The sequence below is a fragment of the Microcaecilia unicolor genome, chromosome 12 (genome assembly GCF_901765095.1).
Source record: "Microcaecilia unicolor chromosome 12, aMicUni1.1, whole genome shotgun sequence".
NCBI lineage: Eukaryota > Metazoa > Chordata > Amphibia > Gymnophiona > Siphonopidae > Microcaecilia > Microcaecilia unicolor.
Genome location: NC_044042.1, coordinates 44,639,806 through 44,663,567, shown reverse-complemented (window position 1 = coordinate 44,663,567; position 23,762 = coordinate 44,639,806). Strand labels below are relative to the sequence as shown.

The window sequence follows — 23,762 nt, the reverse complement described above, 5'->3', positions numbered from 1 at the left end:
TGCAAGCAAAGCACCACACTTTAATTTTCTGTGGGTAACAGCAGGCAAATCAAGATGCTTAATATGCTGACACACGGGGCACTGCTTGATGACTGTACTACACTGTTCTTTGATGAGGTGGATGCCTTTGGACCGGACCCACAACACAGTGGTGTTCTGTCCGAGATGTCCATTCAAGAGTTTGACACCACTGTGCAATGGCTTCTTGTGAGGCTTCAAGTTCAGGTGAGGGAACAGATGGTGCATCGGCAGGACAGCTTTTAGCCACTGCAACTGCATGGGAGTAACACAATGATTTCATATTAGATTGATAAGTGTGAGCATCAACATGATACATGGTAACAGTCTTGGGTTTGCATGAACTCCCAAACTTGAGCCCATATGTCTTGTCCCTATATATGTTTATTTCTAACATTCCAATTATGAGCGTTCCACATGGGCATCCATACTGCAAGGCCATTCGCCACTGCCCACGAATCTGGATATAGATGGACTTCTGGAGAACCACTGGCTGGAATTGGCCAAATAAGCTACATATAACGTTACATATTGACTACTATTTCCTGGCCAGATTGACTAAACACACCACCCGAACTCTCGTCCACGCTCTCATTACCTCTCGCCTGGACTACTGCAACTTACTCCTCACCGGCCTCCCACTTAGCCATCTATCCCCCCTTCAATCTGTTCAGAACTCTGCTGCATGTCTCATATTCCGCCAGAACCGATATACTCATATCACCCCTCTCCTCAGGTCACTTCACTGGCTTCCGATCAGATACCGCATTCAATTCAAGCTTCTCCTTCTTACCTACAAATGCACTCAGTCTGCTGCCCCTCACTATCTTTCTACCCTCATCTCCCCTTACGTTCCTGCCCGTAACCTCCATTCACAGGATAAATCCCTCCTCTCAGTACCCTTCTCCACCACCGCCAACTCCAGGCTCCGCTCATTCTGCCTCGCCTCACTCTATGCTTGGAACAACCTTCCTGAGCCCTTACGCCAAGTCCCCTCCCTGCCCGTCTTCAAGACTTTGCTTAAAGCTCACCTCTTCAATGCTGCGTTCAGCACCTAACCCTTACCGTTCAGTGAATCCAGACTGCCCCAATTTGACTGCCCCTATTTGATCGACCGCTCACTTGTTTATTAGATTGTAAGCTCTTTGAGCAGGGACTGTCTCTCTTTGTTAAATTGTACAGCGCTGCGTAACCCTAGTAGCACTCTAGAAATGTTAAGTAGTAGTAGTAGTAGTAGTAGTAGTAGTAGTGGAATTGAGAGCAACAGACCTCCATAATCGATTACCTTTAACAATTTTAGCTGATCTGTCAGTGAACCAGGCATGCGTATGTGCCTCTAGAGAAAGATCAGCATAGGGACTCCTCACTTCACAGATGAGTCCAAGGTATAACAGTATACTTTTCAGGGAGCAGCTCTGACGTCAGCCTGTTGTACCTGCTTGTGGAGTTTACTGATACTGGCTATACCGCTTTTTGTGCATTCTTGAATGTACCATTTCCACTTAATAATATTACTCTTTTGAGCAAGTCCTATGCGATGGCTCTTTGGAATGTTTAATACCCAGGTCATGATGGGAATTTCCGGTTGTATTTGTACCTTATACCCAATCGTCATAGCCTCAGTATCTACCAGAGCCCAGTAACAAGTTAACAGCTGTTGTTCAAAAGGGGTATATCGCTCTGCCACATCAGACAGGTATCTTGTCCAAAACCCCAATGGAACACGCTTCCCCTGCTGCATCTGCTATATGCTCCAATCTGCATGGGAGTTAGAGGCACTCACTTGCAATTCAACTGGTTCATTTCTGAGGAGCCACAAATTAAGAACCTGTTGCATAGCTTAACGTGCTGCTCCAGAAAAACTGGGACTTTTTCCATGTAATTCTATACAAGGGGCACAGAATCTGTGATAAATGTGGAATGTGTTGCCTCCAAATTCCAAACAACCCAACAAATGTTTGACCACTTTCTTTGTGGTGGGAATATCAAAAATCAAAAATTTTCTGCTTGGCCTTTTCGGTAATTTCCTTCTGTTCCTTGTTCCACACAGTATCAAAATATTTCACTGACTGAGCGGGACCTTGTATTTTATTGGGATTAATTTCCTATCCACTAGCATTCATATGGGCCAACAATCAGTCCAATACCTTCTGCACTTGCACAAAGGAACTTCCCTGAGTTAAAATGTCATTAATGTAATGTCAAAGTTGTGCATCAGAAGGCACATCAAATTAATCTAGATATTTAGCAACAGCACTGTGACACTTAGGACTATGTAAATACCCTTGAGGTAGCCTGTGGAAGGTATATTGTCGACTTTTGCAGGTAAAAGCGAATTGATCTTGCACATTTTCTGTTAATGGAATTGTAAAAATGCATTTGCTAAATCTATTACCGCATACCAATTGTCATTATGTCTCTGTACATTCCCCACTAGAGTCACCACATCAGGCACTGCTACTGCCAAGGGGAGAACAAACTTATTTAGCTCACGGTAATCAACTGTCATTCGTCAGCTCCCATCTGCTTTATGGACTAACCATACAGGATTATTACAGGCAAATCTATACTAGCAACGATTAGCACACCAGTTTCAATCAAGCACCATGATTATACAGACTTCTTTGTTTAAAGGAGAAAGAGACCTCAGAAACCCTTAGGACAATTCCTTGGCTTTCTTAGAACCACCACTTACACATGCATGGCCACTTATGTGAATCAGCTTTTCACAAGTTTAAGTGGTACTTAGCCCTTCTAAATTGATCTTCTTAATGTATTTGTTGCTTACAAAGAAGGTGTGAGTTATGTTACCAGTATGTGATGTTCAGCATTGTCCAAAAATAGGGACCCGTGGAGGGGCATAATCGAACGGGGACGCCCATCTCTAAGGATGTCATGGTGAAGGGGCGGGGAAACCCGTATTATCGAAACAAGATGGGCGTCCATCTTTCGTTTCGATAATACGGTCTGGGACGCCCAAATCTCAACATTTAGGTCAACCTTAGAGATGGTCAACCTAAATGTTGAGATGGTTGACCTTGGAGATGGTCATCCCTGGTTTTCGGCGATAATGGAAACCGAGGACGCCCATCTCAAAAATGACTAAATCCAACTCATTTGGTTGTGGGAGGAGCCAGCATTCATAGTGCACTGGTCCCCCTCACATGCCAGGACACCAACCAGGCACCCTAGGGGGCACTGCAGTGGACTTCACAAATTGCTCACAGATGCATAGCTCCCTTACCTTCGGTGCTGAGCCCCCAACCCCCCCCCAAAAAAAAACCAACTACCCACAACTGTACACCACTACCATAGCCCTAAGGGGTGAAGGGGAGCACCTACATGTCGGTAGAGTGGGTTTCGGGTGGGTTTTGAAGGGCTCACATTTACCACCACAAGTGTAACATGTGGGGGGGATGGGCATGGGTCTGCCTGCCTGAAGTGCACTGTACCCACTAAAACTGCTCCAGGGACCTGCATACTGCTGTGATGGAGCTGGGTTTGACATTTGAGGCTGGCAAAAAAAAAATAATTTATTTTTTAGGGTGGTAGGGGGTTGGTGACCACTGCGGGAGTAAGGGAAGGTCATCCCCAATTCCCTCCGGTGGTCATCTGGTCAGTTTGGGCACCTTTTTGAGGCTTGGTCATGAAAACAAATGGACCAAGTAAAGTCGACCAAATGCTCGTCAGGGACGCCCTTCTTTTTTCTATTATCGGCCGAGGACATCCATCTTTTAATCACACCCCAGTCCCGCTTTCGCTACGGTGCCGACATGCCCCCGTGAACTTTGGTTGTCCCCGCGACAGGGAAGCAGTTGAGGACGCCCAAAATCAGCTTTCAATTATACCGATTTGGGTGACCCTGAGAGAAGGACGCCCATCTCCCGATTTGTGTCGGAAGATGGGCGCCTTTCTCTTTCGAAAATGCCCCTGATAGGGACTCAAAAGAGAGCAGAGAGTTGTTCAATCTTCAGAATTTCCCTTATTCTGATGTGCCAGTCATAGAGCTCAATGCATTTCCATCTGGAAATTATTAACTGCCTTGCAGTTGACTGTAAAAAGCTGGCTAAGTTCTTACAACTATTAAACCAGTACCAACTTTACAATCACAAAGCATCACTTTATAATCCAGTGGGAGCTGGCGGTTTGTTAATTTATGAATAATCTTTGTTAATTATCTCCAAAGGCGCTGTAGCTTGGGGCAATCCCATATGTAACCTATCCCAAACAATTATTCTTCCAAAAATACTCAGGTAATTTTAACTAATAAACTTAGGGGCCCTTTTACAAAAGGGCAGTAGGGGGTAGCACCAGCTTGGCATGTGGTGATTCAGCCCTACAGCTGGGCTCCTCAGGGAGCCCAGTGGTAGTTTCAACTCCCACTGCAGACCAATTCTGGCGCTAGAAAATATTTTTTAATTTTGTAGCACTGGGGGCGTGTCTCACGGTAATCGGGCAGCTCCGCATGCTGCCCACTTACTGCCAGGTTACCACTGGAGCCTCTCTTGCCTCCTAAATAGAAGGCGGTAAGGGCTCCCCCAGGAAATGGCCGCATGGCAAGTGTTTAACTTACCATGTGGCCATTTCCTTCCTTAAAATAAAAAAAACAAGCCTTTTACTGGCAGTGGTAAAAGGGGGCCTTAGCGCACGGCAAACTCATGCACTGACGCTACCACAAGGCCCCGTTTACTGCCATTTGGTAAAAACGGCCATTAGATAAATACTTGCAAATACCTTGGGTAAATGCAATTTTCAACACAACAGTCTACACATTGCATTGTTCCATATTACAAGTATATGTTTATTAAAATCTTAACATATCACTTAAGAGACCAAAGCTGTTTATAATCCTATACAAAAAAAACCTAAAATAAATATGAACTAAAATAAAGATTAAAAATAAATTGTTAGGAACTCCATAGTATTGATAGGAAAGGCCTAACCATATTTACACAGCAAACATCCAGAATCCTCATGTAGCCTGCAAGGAAATTACTATTTTCCAGAGGCATTAGTGCACCACGTCCTCAGTACAGGTGTACAAATTAAAAGCCTCTTTAAACAAAAGAGTTTTTAATAAAATTTTGAATTTATTAATACTTTCTTGGAAAAAGATATCATCTGCCTGGGGAACAATGAGTTCTGCTAGTACAAACAACATGTATACCACACCATGACTAATTTGCAAAATAAACAAGAGAAAAACAGTTCAAACTTCTCTTACTGACCTTAAATGCATCCATTCTGCAGCCCCCCATTACCTCTCCACTCTCATCTCTCCCTACATTCCTCCCCGTGAACTCTGCTCACTGGACAAATCTCTCTTGTCGTCCCCCTTCTCCTCCACTGCTAACTCCAGACTTCGTTCCTTTTCCCTCGCAGCACCTTACGCCTGGAATAGACTTCCTGAGCCTGTACGTCTAGCTCCATCTCTACCTGTTTTCAAATCTATGTTGAAAACCCACCTTTTCACCACTGCTTTTGGCTCCTAGCCACTACTCAATTGCCCTCCACTTGTACCCCCCAAGTACCTCCCTCAAAAAAAGCCCTGTTCATACTGCTCCCAGCTGTCTTGCTGGGCTTTGGCTTCTGCTTTCCCTGTGGACCTTCCACCAGCTGGCCTTTATTCCTACTTTTCTATCATACTTTGTCTTCCCCAGTCTGTAATTCAGTTCTATTTTATTTGCGTGTATTACCGCTGGGCACACTCACTCCCCATCCACCAGCACTAGAAAATAAAAAAATATTTTCTAGTGAAAGAAATGGTGTGCGGCATACCCAAAACTATCACCAGGCACCTGGGCGTGTCTGACGGTAGGGCCAACTTGCCGAGCGCAGATCCGGTGGTAACCCTACCTTCTCTTCGTAAAAAGGCCCCTAAAACTGGTTTTGTGGTTGTTTATGTGGAGTGGAGAAGTAGCCTAATAGAGCCGAATGCTAAGAACCAGGGAAGCCTAGTTGAAGTCCTGTGGCAGCTGCTGGGTGAGTCACCTAGGGTTTCTTTTACAAAGCCACACAAGTGATTCCCACATGTCAAATGAGAGGAAGCCCGTAGGAATTGAACGGACTTCCTCTCATTTGCCGTGCAGGAATCGCTAGCCATTAACCTTTCATTGCCTCTAGTTCAAACTTAGGAGCCCTTTTACGAAGCCACAGAGGTGCATACGAGCGTCCTACACATGTCAATTTTGAACTACCACCCGGCTATCGTATGGCCCGGTTAGTAATTCATGTGCTACATGTGCCAGAAAAATTTTTTAATTTTCTGCCGCGTGGCGCTAACTGGGCGGTAATCGGCATTGTAAGCGGGCTGACGATTACCGCCCAGTTAACGCATGAGACCTTACCGCTAAGTCAATAGGTGGCGGTAAGGTCTCAGGCCCAAAATGGAAATGCGACAATTTTCATTTTGCGGCACGTCCATTTTCATCCAAAAAAAGAGGACTTTTTTGCAGGCGCGCTAAAAAATGGACCTGCGCATGTCCAATGCATGCGTCTACACCAGCACAGACCATTTTTTGGCGCACCTTAGTAAAAGGCCCCCTTAAATTGTGAGTCCTCTGTGGACAGGGAAATACCTATAGCAGCTGAATGTAACTCAATCTGGGCTATGACTGAAAATGCATGTATCCACTTAAGATCATTCCAGCCTACTCATTTTTTAAAATCCAAAATTATTTAAACTATGGTTATTACATAGAGATTCTAGATGTGCATAAGATATAATTAGACATTTTTATACTTAGTAAACTCACCAGAAGCAATTCTCTTACACTCACAATGTAAATTTTGTTTCATTAGGAGGTAATGCTCCATTGAAAGAAAAATGCAAGATTGGCATGGAGTCTCCATACCCCAGTGGTTATTTCTTGCAAAACGAGTGGTTCCCTAACTTCTGCAAATTGTCGTCTTTCAAAACAGTGAATGAGATTAACGCATGCCTAAAAGGGAAAATAATTTACCTCCTGGGTGACTCAACTTTACGGCAGTGGATGATGTACTTCACAAAAACTCTGAAAAGTATGTTTACCCCCTCTGTATGGAAACAAACACAATGGGAATGACCAAGCATATTGATGGGGGATCCATCACTAAAAGTCTTTTATTATAAAACAATACACAAAGGATCCTATATAATAATTCTCACCTCCAACGTTCTGTGCTTGGGACTGTGGCTCCCTGGAGGTGGTGGTCTGCTAGGCAGACACGCACTGACGTCACTGATGTCAGGACAGCTGATTCCAAGGCAAGGGGAGGAGTAGGGAAACTACTCCTCCCCCTTCCTCAGAATCATCTGTCACCCCCCGCGCTACGGCCCCCTCGACCCCCCCCCCCCCGGCCTGCTGAAAACCGCCCTCCCACCGCCGTTGTGGAGTACCTGTGCTGACGGGGGACCCAAACCCCCGACAGCTGAAGTGCTGTTGTGCCCTTCGCGTTGTTCATCTTCTCTGCAAGTTTCTCTGTGTGCGTCTGACGTCAGACGCACGCAGAGGAACTTCCAGAGAAGATGAACAACGCGAAGGGCACAACAGCACTTCAGCTGTCGGGGGTTTGGGTCTCCCGTCAGCACAGGTAGTCCACAACGGCGGCGGGGGGTGGGGGCGGTTTTCGGCAGGCCGGGGGGGGAGGTCGAGGGGGCCGTAGCGTGGGGGGGAGGGGAGAAATTGCCTGCCTAGGGCCCGTTTCCTTGCCTTCAGAAATGGGCCTTTTTTACTAGTAAATGAATAAAACCACAAAGATCTCTAAAAGTGAATGGTGACGGACTCGACACTGCCTTCATCAGGAGTCCATCTAGTACCCTTGTGATTGTAAATACAATCCTGAGCAAACACACAATTGACATCTAGTATCATTGTGATTAAAAACAAAATTGTGAACAAACTTGCACAGTTAAGTAGTTCAGAAACCGTCTGTCTCCAGAGCAGCTGTGCAGCAAATGAAATAAAACTATAAACTATAAGTTTATTTCATTTGTTGTTCAGCTGCTCCAGAGACAGATGTTTTCTGAACTGAGTTTAAGAGTTCAGAAAATGCCTGTCTCTAGAGTAGCTGAGTTTAAGGGTTTGCTCACGATTTTGTTTACATTCACATTTCTTTGTGGACTCCTGACAAAGGCACTTTAACTGAAACACAGCCCATGTCAAGTCAATCACCATTCACTTTTAGAGATCTTTGTGAGTTTTTTTCATTTATCCTTTGTGTGTTGTTTTATAATAAAAGACTTTTAGTGTTGGATCACCCGGTCCATCCGTTTGGTCATTTCCACTATGTTTGTTTCCTGTTTTGGTATACTGTGGTTTTTTGGCTCTTCTTTTTTTGTGTGTGCCCCCTAAGGCTACAATTTCTATTATTCAGATGTAAAGTATTGCAGTTTGGCTCACTGAAATGTAATAATTCCATTTGTCATTAGCTATAAACAAAAAGACATTATGAAGGTAATTCTGTAACCGGGCATCTATAATTAGGCATCCAGAGGGCACCTGGCAGGAGCCTACTCTATAAAGAAATATAGGCACCTACATTCCTTTATACATAAGAACATAAGAAAAGCCATACCATACTGGGTCAGATCAATGGTCCATCTAGCCCAGTATCCTGCTTCCAACAGTGGTCAATCCAGGTCACAAGTACCTGGCAGAAATCCAAATAGTAGCAAAATTCCAGAACCCCAAAGAGTAGCAACATCCCAGAATCCCAAACATTCCAGAACCCCAAAGAGTAGCAACATTCGATGCTACCAATCCCAGGGCAAGTAATGGCTTCCCCATGTTTATGTCGTCAGCAAATTTAATTACCTCACTGAAGCAAATATTGATTTTATAAAGTTGGGATATGGACGTGTATAACTGCAGCTCTTTGTGAATTTCTTATTTTTATTTTTTTAAATTGTGAGCTCTCCAAGACAAAAAAATACCTACGGTGGCTTCCCTTATTCCTTGCAATGGAGACATGCTCAGCTGGAGCACCTTTCTGTAACCTGTATGTGCCAGGTACCAGGTCTAAATACCAATGTCCAATTTTTTTTGGACATAGAAGTCCCTTCCTTTTCTGAGCTCAGAGTTGGATGTTCATATTTTGGCCCTTCCCTAGTCCTGCCACAAACACATCCAGGCCATGCCCTCTTGCCATAAGGACATACAGCAGTTTTACATATCCATATCCCAACTTTATAAAATCAGTATTTGCACATCCATGAAATATGGATGTCTAAATGGCGGTTTCAGACATCCAAAATATGAATAGAGATTCTAAAATAAGGACCATAGTGTGTGATCATGGAAGTTAGAAAAAACAAGGTTGCAATGTTCTGGTTTTCTTCCATTTATCTACAAATTCTGTAGCAAGCAGACTGAAGCTCACTTTTACACTCTTGCCCAGTTGACAATGCTTGCTTGTCCCTCGTTTAGTTCTGTACACTCATACTGTTACAAAATATTAACAATAATATGAAGAAAAGTTTGCAAGAAAGTGAGGATCGGATTATAATTGCCAGTGCAGGAGGAGTTTTATGCAATGCATTATTAACTTCTGGAACCTGTTGCCAGAAGATGTGCTCAAGGTGACCATTATAATGAGATTCAAAAGAGCATTGGACAAGTTCCTGGAGGAAAAGTCTATACAAAGTTATCACCCAGCTAGACTTGGGAGGGCCATTGTTCATCCTTGAAAATGAACTGTAGGAAAGAGATCTAGGGGCCCTTTTAATAAGCCGTGTAAGCTTCAACACGCCAAAATGGAGTTACCGCTCGACTACCATGTGGCTCCTGTGGTAATTTCATTTTTGGCACATGTCTGATATGCATGACTGAAAAATATTTTTTATTTTCAGTCGTGTGTAATAGACGCACACAAAGTGGCATTTGACGCTCGTAGGTCATTACCGCCTGGATTCTTTACTGCTAGGTCAATGGCTGATGTTAAGTTCTCAGACCCAAAATGGAAATGCGGCAATTTTGATTTTGCCACATGTCCATTTTTGGCAAAAAAAGGCCTTTTTTACAGGCGTGCTAAAAAATGGATCGACACACACCCAAAACCCACACCTAAACTACCACAAGCCATTTTTCAGCACGCCTTAGTAAAAGGACCCCTAGATTTTAGGATATTCCAGGTTCTTGAGACTAAGACCTGCCCTAGTTGAAGACAGGATACGGGCTCAATGGACCCTGGTCTGACTCAACGTAGCTTTTTTTTATATTCTTATGATTGGCAAGTACACATGTATAATAATGGTACTGCCACAATTCTGTTTCAGATGTTCCATATGAACTGCTATAGAGTCTTCTGTATAAGGGGACAGAAAAAGATTTAGCACTAGGATAAGTTGAAATGAAGAGCTTTATAGTAGCAATTTTGGAAAAGGCCCCTGGAGCAGGAGGTTCACCTCAGAAAATCTTGGGGCTGTTGCAAGAGGGACCTCTTCTTTCTTTGACCCTCATGTATTGCAGGATATGCTTGCATGGAATTTACACTGCAGAAAATGACATATTTCTTGTCTCTGTTGTATTTATATCACAACAAAATTAATTCTCCAGATGTACACAAAGTGCAGCTCTATCTTGAAAGATATTTTTCAGTTTTCTTTTCTGATTCTGTTTCCCTTAGCACTCAGGTTCTTTGACATCTATGGAAATGGACAACATAAGGAACTGCTGGCTCTGGACATGGACAGAAACATCAAAATACATTGGAAGAAACATGGGCATCCCTTTGTAACTCAGTACTTATATTCAGTCAAAGACGATGCATATGTCACTCGTCAAATTGATCAACTGGCAGGAGGCCCAAATATGGTCATTGTCGTGAAACTAGGTCAGCACTTCCGACCTTTTCCCCTTCACATCTTTATTAGAAGAATGTTCAATATTCGTCGAGCTATAGAGCGCCTCTTTCTTAGAAGCCCAGACACAAAGGTTATCCTTGGAATAGAAAATACCAGAGAGATGAACTCAGAAATGGAGCGTTTTAGTGATTTTCATGGCTATATTCAATATCTTGCCTTGAAGGACATATTTCAAGGTCTAAATATTGGAATCATTGATGCCTGGGACATGACCATTGCATCTGCCGCAAACAGTGTCCATCCCTCAGAAGATATTGTAAGGAATCAAATTAACATGTTCTTAACATATATCTGTTAACCTCGGTTATCGTTCAAGAGGTACAAGGGTCAGTTTGGTAAAACAGTTTTGAGGGAAGACAAACCTAAGAACTTGATTTTATATCAAGGGAAAATAATACTGCCAGAATGAATTATAATTTTGCAGTGAATACTCAGAAACAGATTTTAAACCTGTAACACTGGTACAGTAACTTTAATTTGTGCACTTAAAATGTGCAGCTAAACAGAAGCAAATTATACTGGTTGACTCTAAAAAGAGGACCAGGACTTGTTCTGTGAGGACTGGAAAGACAGAACAATCCTATATAAAGAAAATACTTTGGGATCATTTTACTAAGGTGAACTGAAAAATGGCCTGCGGCAGTGTAAGCGCGGGTTTTGGGCACGCACAGAATCATTTTTCAGCGCACCTGTAAAAAAGGCCTTTTTAAAAATTTTTGTCAAAAATGGACATGCAGCAAAATGAAAATTGCCGCAAATCCATTTTGGGTCTGACACCTTACTGACAGCCATTGACCTAGCAGTAACGTCTCACGCGGTAACTAAGTGGTAATGATGAGCTATATACGCCAAATGCCATTTGGTGCGTATAGCTGACGTGTGCCAGAAACTAAAAAATATTTTTTGGACGCGGATGCACGACAAAAATGAAATTACCGCAAGGGCTACACGATAACTGGGCGGTAACTCAGAACTGGCACGCATAGGCGCATATGAGCCTAAGTAAAAGCGCCCCTTTGAGTGCGTGTGAAGTCTGAATATTGGTGCAGACCCTGGCAGATGCTATCTCTATTAGATAGAGCAGGAAAAAGTAAAATAGATAGAGAGGATTTGATAGAAAGAGTTTTATGCTTATCTCTTGATTTTCTTTAGTTACATCCTCGGTTCTAACAGTCCTATAGGCAGGAACACCAGAATAATTGCACACACTAAGGGAGGATAGTTTTTTTTCTTCCTTTTATTTAATATTAAAGGTAGAACAGGTACAAGAAGACCATGTTTGAAGAAAGAAGAGCAAAAGAAGATAAACAGGAAAGCTGGAAGACAAAGATAAGTTGGAAACCATGGCATACACATGGACATTTTTCTTCTTAGAGAGAGAGAAAAAAAAAAGCAAAGTTGAGTTCAGCACACACACACAAAGCTGAATGACAGTAATACTTACCTGATTGGTTCTTATAAGGGCCCAAAAGAAAGAGAACAAGTTTAAAACAAAATAATATTACTTCTCTTATAGGCCTTGGCATATCAAGCTGTGCAAGCGGCTGCTGGTGTGGTAATGCCGATTCATTCTGAATGGGCTATGTCGGCATTGCCGCATGGGAGCTACTAACATGGCTTGATAAAATAGGGGATAGATATAAAAAAGACTTATCATAAAAGAAAGATTGAAATTGATACTGTTAAGGTTTCCTACAAGGAAAGTTGGGTAGTACAAATATAGTTGCTGATGTAAAGAAAAGAAATATAAGTTAATTGGATATAAACTGGATCTAATACTAGATAGCTAAGCCATCTTAAATTTCATTTTCAAATTTCTGAACACTCTCAATGTTTTAACCTGTCTTCAAGCTGTTCAAACTGTTACTGGTTTTCACTGATTTATCTTCCTCATAGTTCTTCATATAAAATGTTGAATATAAGTTTGTACAAAACACCTGACGAATGAATGAAGGATTCCCTACGAAACAATACTAATCCAAGAAGTAGGGAAGCAACGTTAGGTAACCAATTCAAACAGGATTCCAGAGGTTAAGAAATGTTTATTGCCTCAAAAAGGTTCAATGGACTCAACACGGTCCCGTGCTTCAGCAGTAATATGCCTTCTTCAGGAGTCAAAGTCTCTGTGTAAACCAAAAACGTTGTTCTCCCAAGAGAGATAAAGGTGGCACAAAGTGCTTTTTGAGTGGATGTTTTGGCATTTCATATCCCGGTTGCAGAATCTTAATATAGTAATATAGTAGATGACGGCAGAAAAAGACCTGCATGGTCCATCTAGTCAGCCCAACAATTTAAACTCGTATGTGCTACTTTATGTGTTTACCTGACCTTGATTTGTTTCTGCCATTTTCAGGGCACAGACCGTAGAAGTCTGTCCAGAACCAGGCCCGCCTCCCCCCACCAGCTCTGCCATAGGCGACTGTGTGCCACCTTTATCTCTCATGGGAGAACAATGCTTTAGGTTTATACAGAGATTTTGACTCCGAAGCAGGCATATTACTGCCGAAACACGGTACCGTTGAACATTTTTTTGGCAATAAGCACTTCTTTCTTCATTAACCTCTGGAGTCCTGTTTGGAATGGATTGGTTACCTAACGTCCCTTCACTATTTCTTGGATGAATATAAATTTGTGCAATAAATGCACCTTTTATACTGTATGTAACCGGTATCTTTGCTATTGTATGCACTGCTCAGATTTGAGAGTTTTGTGACACCTTTTGGTTTAAATGACTTGCCAAGATCACAAGGAGCAGCAGCTGGATTTGAACTGGACTTTCATGTGTGCATGTGGGTGCAGCACGTATTCGGCAGTGACAGTGTGGTTGACTGAAGGTATGTAAGTTGGAATCCCTATGGATAGAAATTCCATGTGTAAAGGGGAAAAGGATAGTGATAGGAGTCTACTACCTTCCACCTGGCCAGGATGAACAGACAGACGTAGAAATGTTATCAGAAATTAGGGAGGCTAACAAACTGGGGTGATTTCAATTACCCTGATATTAAATGGGTAAATGTAACATCAGTGCATGCCAGGGAGGTAAAATTCCTTGATGACATCAACGACTGCTTTGTGGAGCAGCTAGTTCAGGATCAACAAGAGGGGGAACAATTCTAGACATAGTCCTTAGTGGAGCTCATGATCTGGTGCAGGAGGTAATGTTGCTGGGGCCCCCTTGATAACAGGGATCATAACATGATCAGATTTGATATAAGCTCTGAAGTACACACAGGAAATCCAATATGTTAGCATTTAACTTTCAAAAAAGAGACTATGATAAAATGAGAAGAATGGTTTAAAAAATAAGAACTTAAAGGAGCATCTGCAAAAGTTAAAAATTTATATCAGGCGTGGATGCTGTTGAAAATTACCATCCTGGAAGCCCAGATCACACATGTTCCATGTGTTAAAAAAGGAGTCAGCATGGTTAAAAAGTGAGGTGAAAGAAGATATTAGAGATAAAACAAAATCCTTCAGAAAATGGAAGAAGGATCTGACTGAAAATAATAGGAAACAACATAAGGAATGGCAAGTGAAATGCAAAGCACTGATAAGGAAGACAAAAAGAGACTTTGAAAAGAAGATTGCATTGGAGGCAAAAACAAAATTTTTTTATTATCTTAGAAACAAGAAGCCAGCAAAAGAATCAGTTGGACTGCTAGATGACCAAGGGGTAAAAGTAAAGTTGCAAGTTAATCTCAGTTAACTGTGTGATTAATGCATCAATCATAAAGCACAATTAAAAAAATTAATCAAGATTAAGGAAACTAATCGTGATTCAGGAATTTAATCACACTGCAGCATCTCCTGTCTCCTCCAAATGTCTCTGCTGCTCTCTTTCACTCCTGACCACTGTCCTCAGCATGATCCAGCATATTTCCTTCTAACCAGGATTCAATATCAACCCTCCCCCGCATGTCAGCCTACATTAAAATGGTCTTCTTTTGGTCCCCAACAGTGGCATTGGTACACATATGCTGCCTGCTCCAAAGCTTTGCCTCTGGCCCATTCTGCTTTCTCTGATATAATTTCCTGAGTTTTCATGGGCGGGATGGGTTAGAGGGAAAGCTTTGGACCTAGCCACAGGCAGCCACTGCCAGTGACCAACAGAAGACCACCTTGAAGGAAGACTGGGGGGGGGAGGAGAGAGGGGAATTGAGAGAAGACAAATGCCGAATCCTAAGTGGGGGGAGTGGAGTGAGCTGCAGATCTACAAGCAAAACTGGAGGGGTCATTAGTAGAAGTTATTGCCAAGGGAGTAAGCTCCAGAAGCCTTGAAAAGAACTTTGTGTTGCTCACCACCAAGTTTGTGTTGCTACTCATGAGGGTGGAGTGGAGGGATGGTGAGGTGCTACACAATGGGAGAGAGAAAGAGATAATGGACTTGAGGAAGAGGAAAGGGAGGGAAGGAAGAGAAAGGGAGATATGTTGGATCTGGGGAGTGAGAGGGAGTGAGTTTATAAGTCATTTATGGAAGGGAAGGGGGATTGGATTTGATATACCAACTTTCTGCGGTTACAATCAAAGTGGTTTACATATTATATACAAGTACTTATTTTACACCTGGGGCAATGGAGACTTAAGTGATTTGCCCAGAGTCACAAGCTGCTGCAGCGGGAAATAAATAAATAGATAAATAAACAAACAAACTTTAATCATGTGATTAATTGCAATCAAAATGTTTTGGTCATGCGATTAATCACATTTAGAAATTTTAATCGAACTTCAGCCCTAGGTAAAAGGGGCACTCAAGCAAGACAAGACCATAGTGGAGAGACTAAATGAATTCTTTGCTTCAGTCTTCAATGAGGAAGATGTAGGAGAGATACCAGAGCCAGAAATGGTATTCAATACTTATGAGTCAGAGAAACTGAAACAAATCTCTGTAAACCTGGAAGATGTAATAGGGCAATTTGATAAATCGAAGAGTAGCAAATCACCTGGACCAGATGGCATACATCCCAGAGTACTGATAGAATTGAAAATTGAACTTGCAGAACTGTTGTAATATGTTATAATATGTAATTTAATCAATATCTCAAGTAACAGCTGCTCCAAAATGACATCCAAAATAACATTTATGCTGATAAACAGGAAAAAAGGCCTCAAAGAGCTCACGGGTCTAAATCTTAGTAGACCTGAAAGAGTTAAAACTGATCCATAGATCCTACCTTCATCATTTACCAAAAAAACTTTTGATCTAAACACTTCCTGTATCTGTAACTGTTCAAAACTATAATTCAACTTTAATAACAACAGATGATTTACAGAGCACAAGCACTTATCTTTTATATGCGTGCTCATAAGCCGTGTTGCTGTGATCTCTCTCCGGGACTAATGCCGAGCCGATGGTGGCCAGCGTTTCTCAAAGCTGCTTCAGGGTCTCGGTGTCACAACAAAGAGGAGAACCACACAGCTTCTCAACGTGCTACCAGGTTTAATAGACAGGAGTGGAAGTGAGCCTATCTAGTCCACTGTAAGCAAGGAAGCCAATTTGGTTAATCTCTGTTTCCACTCTCCCACACAGCCGTCATTGCCATACACTCAAAACAAAGCAATCAAACCTATGAGCTGCTGCATCCACATTGTTGTTCTTTATTGTTGGTCCATCTGAAGTGGTGTGCTGGACCTGGCTCGCACCGGCTTTGCAGAGCCGGTTGTTAATTTTTGAAGAATTTTGCGAGCTGATTGTTCAGCTGTCAGCAGGGATGAAGTTTTTTTTTCCACACAAATTACAGCGGGAGGCTGAAGGCACGCATGCCTAAACAAACCAGCTGTCACCTGATATTGGTGCATGCATGGTGTGTGGCAGCCCTGCCTCCTCATGCTGCACTGACAAGAGATTTGTGTGCTCTTCACTTGTGGGCTAGTTCACCTCAGCAGCGCTCAGCTGGTCGTGGAGCTGTACACCGTCACAGCAAGCAGTCTGGTAAGAATTATTTTAAGCAGACTTGTTGTTGGGCCTGTTTGTTGAGGGAGGACAAGTCACTGCCAAGTGGTTGAGGGAGCATTGTCCCCTGCCCCCCCCCAAAAAAAAAACACTTGCACCGTCCATATTCCAATTCTCCCCTGCTGCCCTTCCCACTGCCCCATGCATTTTAAGTTTTTGTCCCTTCGGTATCTCTCTTCCCTCTCGCATCCGCTCCCTCCCTCAACCTTTCCGCCCCCGCCTGTCATCGTCGTCGTCCTACCGTACCTGTAGCTGCAGGCGGTGGTTAGAACAGGATGCCAGCGTCGGCGTCCTTCTGCTGCCACGTCCCACCTACTCTGATTCAACTTGTTGTTTCCGCGTAGGCAGGACGCGGCAGTCAAAGGACACTGTTGGGAGTTGGGACCAAGGAGGTTTGAAACTGTGATGAGCCTGCTGCACTGCCTATCTACTCCATGGTAAGGAAGCCAATTTGGTAAATCTCTGTTTTCACTGCCCCGCACAGCTGTCATCTCCTCAAACCAAAGCAAGCAAACCTAAGAGCTGCTGCATCCACGTTGTCGTTCTTTATTGCCCATCTTCTGTACCAACTCTAAAGCTGTTTCAATTGGATAGGTAGTGCCTTAAAAAGTAGAGGTCAAAAGTTTTGGGGTTTTTTTTAAATTATTGGACAGCTTTTTAATTTATTTGAAAGCTTCCCATATAGTCTAGATATAAATTTCATGAAATAACAATTGAATATCACTAATACATTTAAAAAAATTATTATAGCTGGTAGAAACAGCAATTTTAAACTCTGTATTTTGTGCTAATTTTTCTACACTATAAAATTAAATAAATAAATAAATACACTGTATACAATACAGATGGCCAAATTTCAGTGAGGATATCCTGTTTCCTGATGGGTTTGTCTTAACTGTTGTTGTTGTTGTTGTTGTTGTTGTTGTTGTTGTTGTAATCTACCATGGGAAGCCTGGTGTTATAAAGTTGATGGAATATATTGAAATTAAATGGAAGTAGAATTAAACTCTCCTTTCATTGGGGCACACATGGAATCAGATCTTCATCTGTTTTGTAGAGGTTTACCTATACACAAATGGATTATTCTGTTTTGAACATGTTTCAGGGGCAAGTGGTTTTATTTGTCAAAATAAATATTTTGTTTCATGCAGATTTCTTTTGTTTATACATAAATGGGCTATATAAGCCCCTAATGCAGCCCATATTGGTTTTCTTATATTTTGTTCTTGTGATAACTTATACTGTGCCAAAACTGAAAACTCTTCTCTGTCTGGTTGGTAATAAAAGGAGCTCATTGTGAACACTATCCACCATAAAAGGCTGTTTTGTAACTTTACATGAGGAATTGTGATATTGAATAAATAAGTTGTAACCAGGTACCTCTCTTGTGCAGCCAAGGATAGAACAATCTCCTCCAGCCACAGGCTCCCGGTACAATGAAGAAATAGATGTCCACCAGTAACTTCAATCTTAAGGACTTTTATTCCATGCAGGTTTCTAGTACACAGTTCCAACAGCAGCATAGCGCATACCAGGATTCAATACAGGCTTACAGGCTTCAGTCTGGGCTTTATCCAGGGCACAATAAACAGTAATTCAGTTCCCAAGACAAACAGTTCTTTCAGTTCATCATCACAGTTGTCACCAAGCAGCAGTTTCTCCCTTCTATCCTCTTTACCTTCAGGAGAGTTCAATATTTTAGGGACTCCTTCTACCCAAGGGTTTTCCCCTGCATCAGCTTCACAGTGAATTCAATTTTTTATTTATTTATTTTTGTTACATTTGTACCCCACACTTTCCCACTCATGGCAGGCTCAATGCGGCAGGCAATGGAGGGTTAAGTGACTTGCCTAGAGTCACAAGGAGCTGCCTGTGCTGAGAATCGAACTCAGTTCCTCAGTTCCCCAGGACCAAAGTCCACCACCCTAACCACTAGGCCACTCCTCCACTTCTGGGACTTCCTCTCACCCAAGGAATCTCAGCCTGCTTCAGTACTTTAGGGACCTCCCTGCCCAAGTATTTTCAGCCTGTAACTCCTTCTCTCCTTCTGCTTCACTCTCCTGAACTGAACTGAACTCCACTGCTGGGACTCCTTCCCATCTGCCTAATCAATCCCTGGCTTCAGCTACCACCACCAATCATTCTCCTTCCATTAGCTTCCTCACATCCAAACCAGTTGAGTTAAGCATTAGACTAATGAGACCAATGATGAGCTCCTGCACACCAGTGGCATAGCCAGACTGCCAGTTTTGGATGGGCCTGAACCTAAAGTGGGTGGGCACAAAATTTTCTCTCTACCCCCCTTCCCCAGCAAAATGTAGTCACACTAATCAGATGCATTTGTAACACAGGGGTAAAGTGCTGCTTTTCAGTGCATCAGGTTTCAGAAAATAATTTATTTAATAGCCTAACACCCTTTTCAATGAGCTTTCAGAGGCCAAAACCTCCTGCCTCAGGTCAGTATAATGCTGTTATGGTATCCTCTCCTGACCTAAGGAAGGAAGTATTGGTCTCTGAAACTTTATTAACACAGGTACCATATTACTTTAGCCTAAATTAAAAATAAAATTATTTTCTTTACCTTTGTTGTATGGCCATTTACTTTTTCTCATTGTGTTGCTCCCAGTCTCTAGATTCTGCTTTCCTTCGTCTTTCTCTTGCCAGGGTTTCCTGTCCATTTGTCACCTATGGCTTTTCATCTTTTCCTCACCCTTGATCACCACATGCCCCTTCCTCTTATTCTCCAGTCTTTCCCTACTCTGTCCTCTCCCTCTTTCCATTCAGCAGCTCCCCTCTTTCTCTCCCCATCCTTCCAGTGTCTACCCTCTTTCTTTTGCATCCAGCGTCTTCTTTTTCTCCCTACCCTTCCATCCAGTGTCTTTCTCTCCTTATCCTTCCACTCATCTACCCTCTCTCCTGATCCTTCCATCTAGTGTCTCTATCTCCCCTCTCCTTCTATCAGGTGTCTATCTCTCTACCCTTTTCTGTTCAGTCTCCTCCCTCTCTCCACATCCTTCTAGTTTCTCCGCTTTTTCTCTGCATCCTTTCATCCATCTCCCCTCTTTCTCTCCCTATTCTCCCATGTCCAGCAGCTCTCTCCCCTCTAGTCCCTTCTTCCTCTTCTTCCCTTGTCCAGCAGCTCTCCAGCCCCTTCCTCCTCTCCCTCCCATGTCCAGTAGCTCTCTCCCTTCCAGCCAGTCCCTTCTTCCTCTCCCTCCCATGTCCCAGCAGCTTTCTCCCTTCCCTCCAGTCCCTTCTTCCTCTCCCTCCCATGTCCAGTAGCTCTCTCCCTTCCAACCAGCACCTGTCCCTTCCCACTCTCCATTCAGTAACTGTCTCTTCCAAATCTTCCTCCTCCCCTTCTTTCTGACTCTTTCTTTCAGGATCCCATCCAGCCCCTCTCTTCCTCCTTCCAACCAGCACGTGTCCCTTCCCTTTCTCACTCTGACCCTCCCATCCAGCTCCTGTCCCCTCTGCCATCTTCCCCTTTCCTTCCAGCATCTGACCTCTTTCCCTTCCCCTCCCTCTGACCTCCCACTGCTGCTAATGCTCCATCTTAAGCGCCTCGCATCTGCTGCTCTGTCTGCCCTGCTCTGCCTGCAGCTGTAAGCGATTTGCTCGTCGGCCCTTCCTTCACCGTGTCCCCCCCTCGCGGAAATAGGAAGTTACATCAGAGGGCGGGACATGGTGAAGGAAGGGCCGATGAGCAAATCGCTTTACAGCTGCAGCAGCGCAGAGCAGGGTAGAGAGAGCAGCTAACGCGAGGTGCTTCACCTCCGATTCTTCTTTTAAGGTTGGGTTCCGGGTGGTCTGTTCCTCGACGGAGCTGCGACGCCGGCGGGGCGGATCGCCCCGCCTTGGTACGACGATGTTGGGGTGGGCCTGGAGGGAAAGTGGGTGGTGCTGGGCCCGTCCAGGCCCACCCGTGGCTATGCCCCTGCTGCACACAGGGTTTCCTAACTCTCTTTCCGCCTACTGGCAGCCACTCTACACAACCTGCCAGCTTACACCCATGTCTTCCCTGATTGCAGCTAGGAGTCCAGTCTGGGTTTTTCATCTCCCCCTCTGGCTCCTTGCCTGCAATGCCTTCTGGGATTTGTATTTCAGACTGAAACTGCCTTAACCCAACTATCCTAGAGGTGACTTTATCACAAAGTGTATGTTTTTGTTCCTAGTCATGCATCCAAAGCTTATATAATCCTTTCAAGAAAGTCAGTTAATAATTTAACTTATTAGTAGAACATAACCACAGAGACATAGTATGGTCACATTTTCAATATGGTAATACTAGACCCGGCTAACAAACAGGCTATTTTAAGTTAGTCTTCACTGGTCTAAACTTGCTTTCCTTGGGCCATCACCATCCAGCTGGATAGACAGCGTCTTAAAGGTGGAGGATAAAGGATTTTTTTTAAACATTTATATCCCACATTATCCTAAGCAAGGTTGGGTTCATTGTGGCTTACATTTGAAAATACAGCGAGATAGAATAATAGAATTCAGTTATATCATGGGATGGCATAATGTGGCTAAAAAGATGATGAAAGAGATGCTGTAGGAGATAGGGTACAGGGTAACAGAAGAATGGTCTGGAGGCAAGAGAAGAAAAAAGAGACAGGGATAGGCTGGTAAGGCAATAAAGGGTAGGTGAAGGCTGAGAGGTAAGTAGAGAGGATTGAAATGGGGAGCTAGGGTATGGGTGAAAGATGGGGAGGAGTAGGAGACTGGGAAAGGACAAAGATAGAGGGGCCAGTGGGAGTGCTGGAGAAAGAAATGGGAAAAGCCACTAAATAAATGAGTCATGAAACAGCGGAGACTAATGACTAGAGGTGAGAGAAAGGGAGAATGAGGATAAAATTTAGATGGGCAAATATAAACCCAGAGAAGAGACAGAGAGGGAAGGAAAAAGTGGCAGATGGACTGGAGACCTTGTAATGAAAGTTAAGGAAAGATAGAGGAAAGCAGAAACCGGAGACTGAGGTAAATGTAATTGGAAAAAAACAAAACAACCAGACAACAAAGGTAGAAAGAATTTTAACTTTATTCTTAATTCAGTGAGCGGAAAATGTCAAATTTACAATAAATTCACACTGCTTTCTTTATATTTTGCAGAATGCTGTTTTTATTTCTCTTTTTCTAGTGTTGCACTGCTTGCAGAGTGTGGCTTCTTAGGGTTAAAATTTAATTTTTGTCTATGTATTTATATTTTAACTTTGTGCTCACTTATTATGTAACTAGCCAGGGTCTATTTTTGTTCAGTGACCAAGACCAGGTAGCATAGGAGCCAACATTTCAAAATTATTGGGTGTGCTAAGCCCAGTGGAAATAACCCCTTCTTGGATACATACAAGGAATTTTCTCAATATTGGGGGTGCTCAAGCATCCACACCACTCACAGAATCGGCTCCTATGCCAGGTAGTCTGTTTTCATGGAGTTTCTATTTAAGCATCTGTAATTCAGTGTGTTCAATTTCCCAATAGGCATATTGATGTTCTAGGTCTGACTGCAATATTTATTGTGTTGCATTTTCCTATTTAATTATTTATTTATTCTTGTATCCTATTGTTATCCAAAAACAAATTCTGGTTCAAAGCAGCTTACAAATTACATTCTGGATAACAGTATTGGTTTACATTTTACAGTTTGGTTGAGACATAGTGATGGTTTGCAATTACAGTTTTCATTTTGGTTGGTTCTTATAAGGATAGTTTATGATTAGTAATGGACATCGATAGCTAAATTATTTATTGTAGAATTTTTTAAAGAGGTATGTTTTCAGTTCTTTTCTAAATTAAATATAATTTGTGATGCTTATTGTGATCTTTCATATTGAGTTCCAACATTTGAAACCCAGGTAGTTAAATCCAGCCATGTAGATAGATTTGTAAGTTATGTTTCTGCAATTGAGTAGGTGAAGAAGTAGGTGGCTTCTGGTTTCTGGGCTTGCGTTTCTTGGGAATAGTTCTACCTAGTCTAGCATGTATTCTGGCAACAAAAAAACCCCAAGGTAGGGTCCTTGTTATGTTACTTCTGGGGTCCTTTTACTAAGGTGCTCCAAAAAGTGGCCTGCGCTGGTGTAGACACGTGTGTTGGATGCACACAGGTTAATTTTTCAGTGCACCTGCAAAAAAGGCCTCTTTTTTTTGGCCGAAAATGGACGTGCAGCAAAATGAAAATTGGTACGTGTCCATTTTGGGCCTGAGAACTTACCGCCACCCATTGACTTAGCAGTAAGGTCTCACACGTTAAACTGGTGGTAATCGTCAGTGCACATACAATGCTAATTACTGCTCAGCTAGCACCACGCACCAGAAATTTTCCAGTGCGCGAAGTGGGCGCACATAAAAAATTAAATTACCACCCTGGCCACACGGTAACCAGATGGTAGTTCAGAACTGGCTCGCATTCGGCATGCAAAGGCGCCTACCGGGCTTAATAAAAGGGCCCCTCTGTACGTTGATGGTGTTATGATAACGTAGATTAACTCTATGGGTCCTGAGTGATTTTTGTAGGCTTTGTGTTTTAGGTACTTCACAATATGTTTGGGACTGGAAAGGGTCTATGTTTTTACTGAGATTACTCAGACAAAATAAAAAACAGCAAAGTGGACAATGGATGGCAGAAGATTCTTTATTGAAACATACAAAATGACTCAACTCAGACCATGTTTCAGCCAAAGGCCTGCGTCAGGAGTCAATTAATATCTGATCAATGTAGGTACAAAGTATTACTCACACTGCCAAAAAGGCACAAAATCCACACACTAACAGTACAATCTGTCTGCAGTGCCATGCAGAGTTCTAAGCATAAACTTGCTCAATAGAAAAGTATCTAGCGTGAATGTTGCCAAACGATACTCCCGCCAAATTCACTGTCTATTTGTCTAAGTTTCAGTGTTGTGTGGAGTGTGTCTCCTTGTCTTGCTTTACTGACATTACATCAAAATCAAC

The 23,762-nt window shown here is 42.8% G+C and overlaps 1 protein-coding gene across 2 annotated transcripts in view; it reads left to right on the top strand.

Moving 5' to 3' along the window:
* Nucleotides 1-23,762, top strand: part of LOC115482307 (NXPE family member 1-like) — a 198,564-nt gene that overhangs the window by 60,470 nt on the left and 114,332 nt on the right. The window contains exons 4-6 of one of the 2 annotated variants that reach the window (XR_003944064.1): nucleotides 6,820-7,038; nucleotides 10,624-11,214; nucleotides 11,246-11,530. The exons of the other annotated variant lie outside the window; for it this stretch is intronic. The gene's annotated coding sequence lies outside the window, so the exon portion shown is untranslated. Of the gene's footprint in view, nucleotides 1-6,819; nucleotides 7,039-10,623; nucleotides 11,215-11,245; nucleotides 11,531-23,762 lie in introns of those variants that run through there. 2 annotated transcript variants of the gene reach the window in all.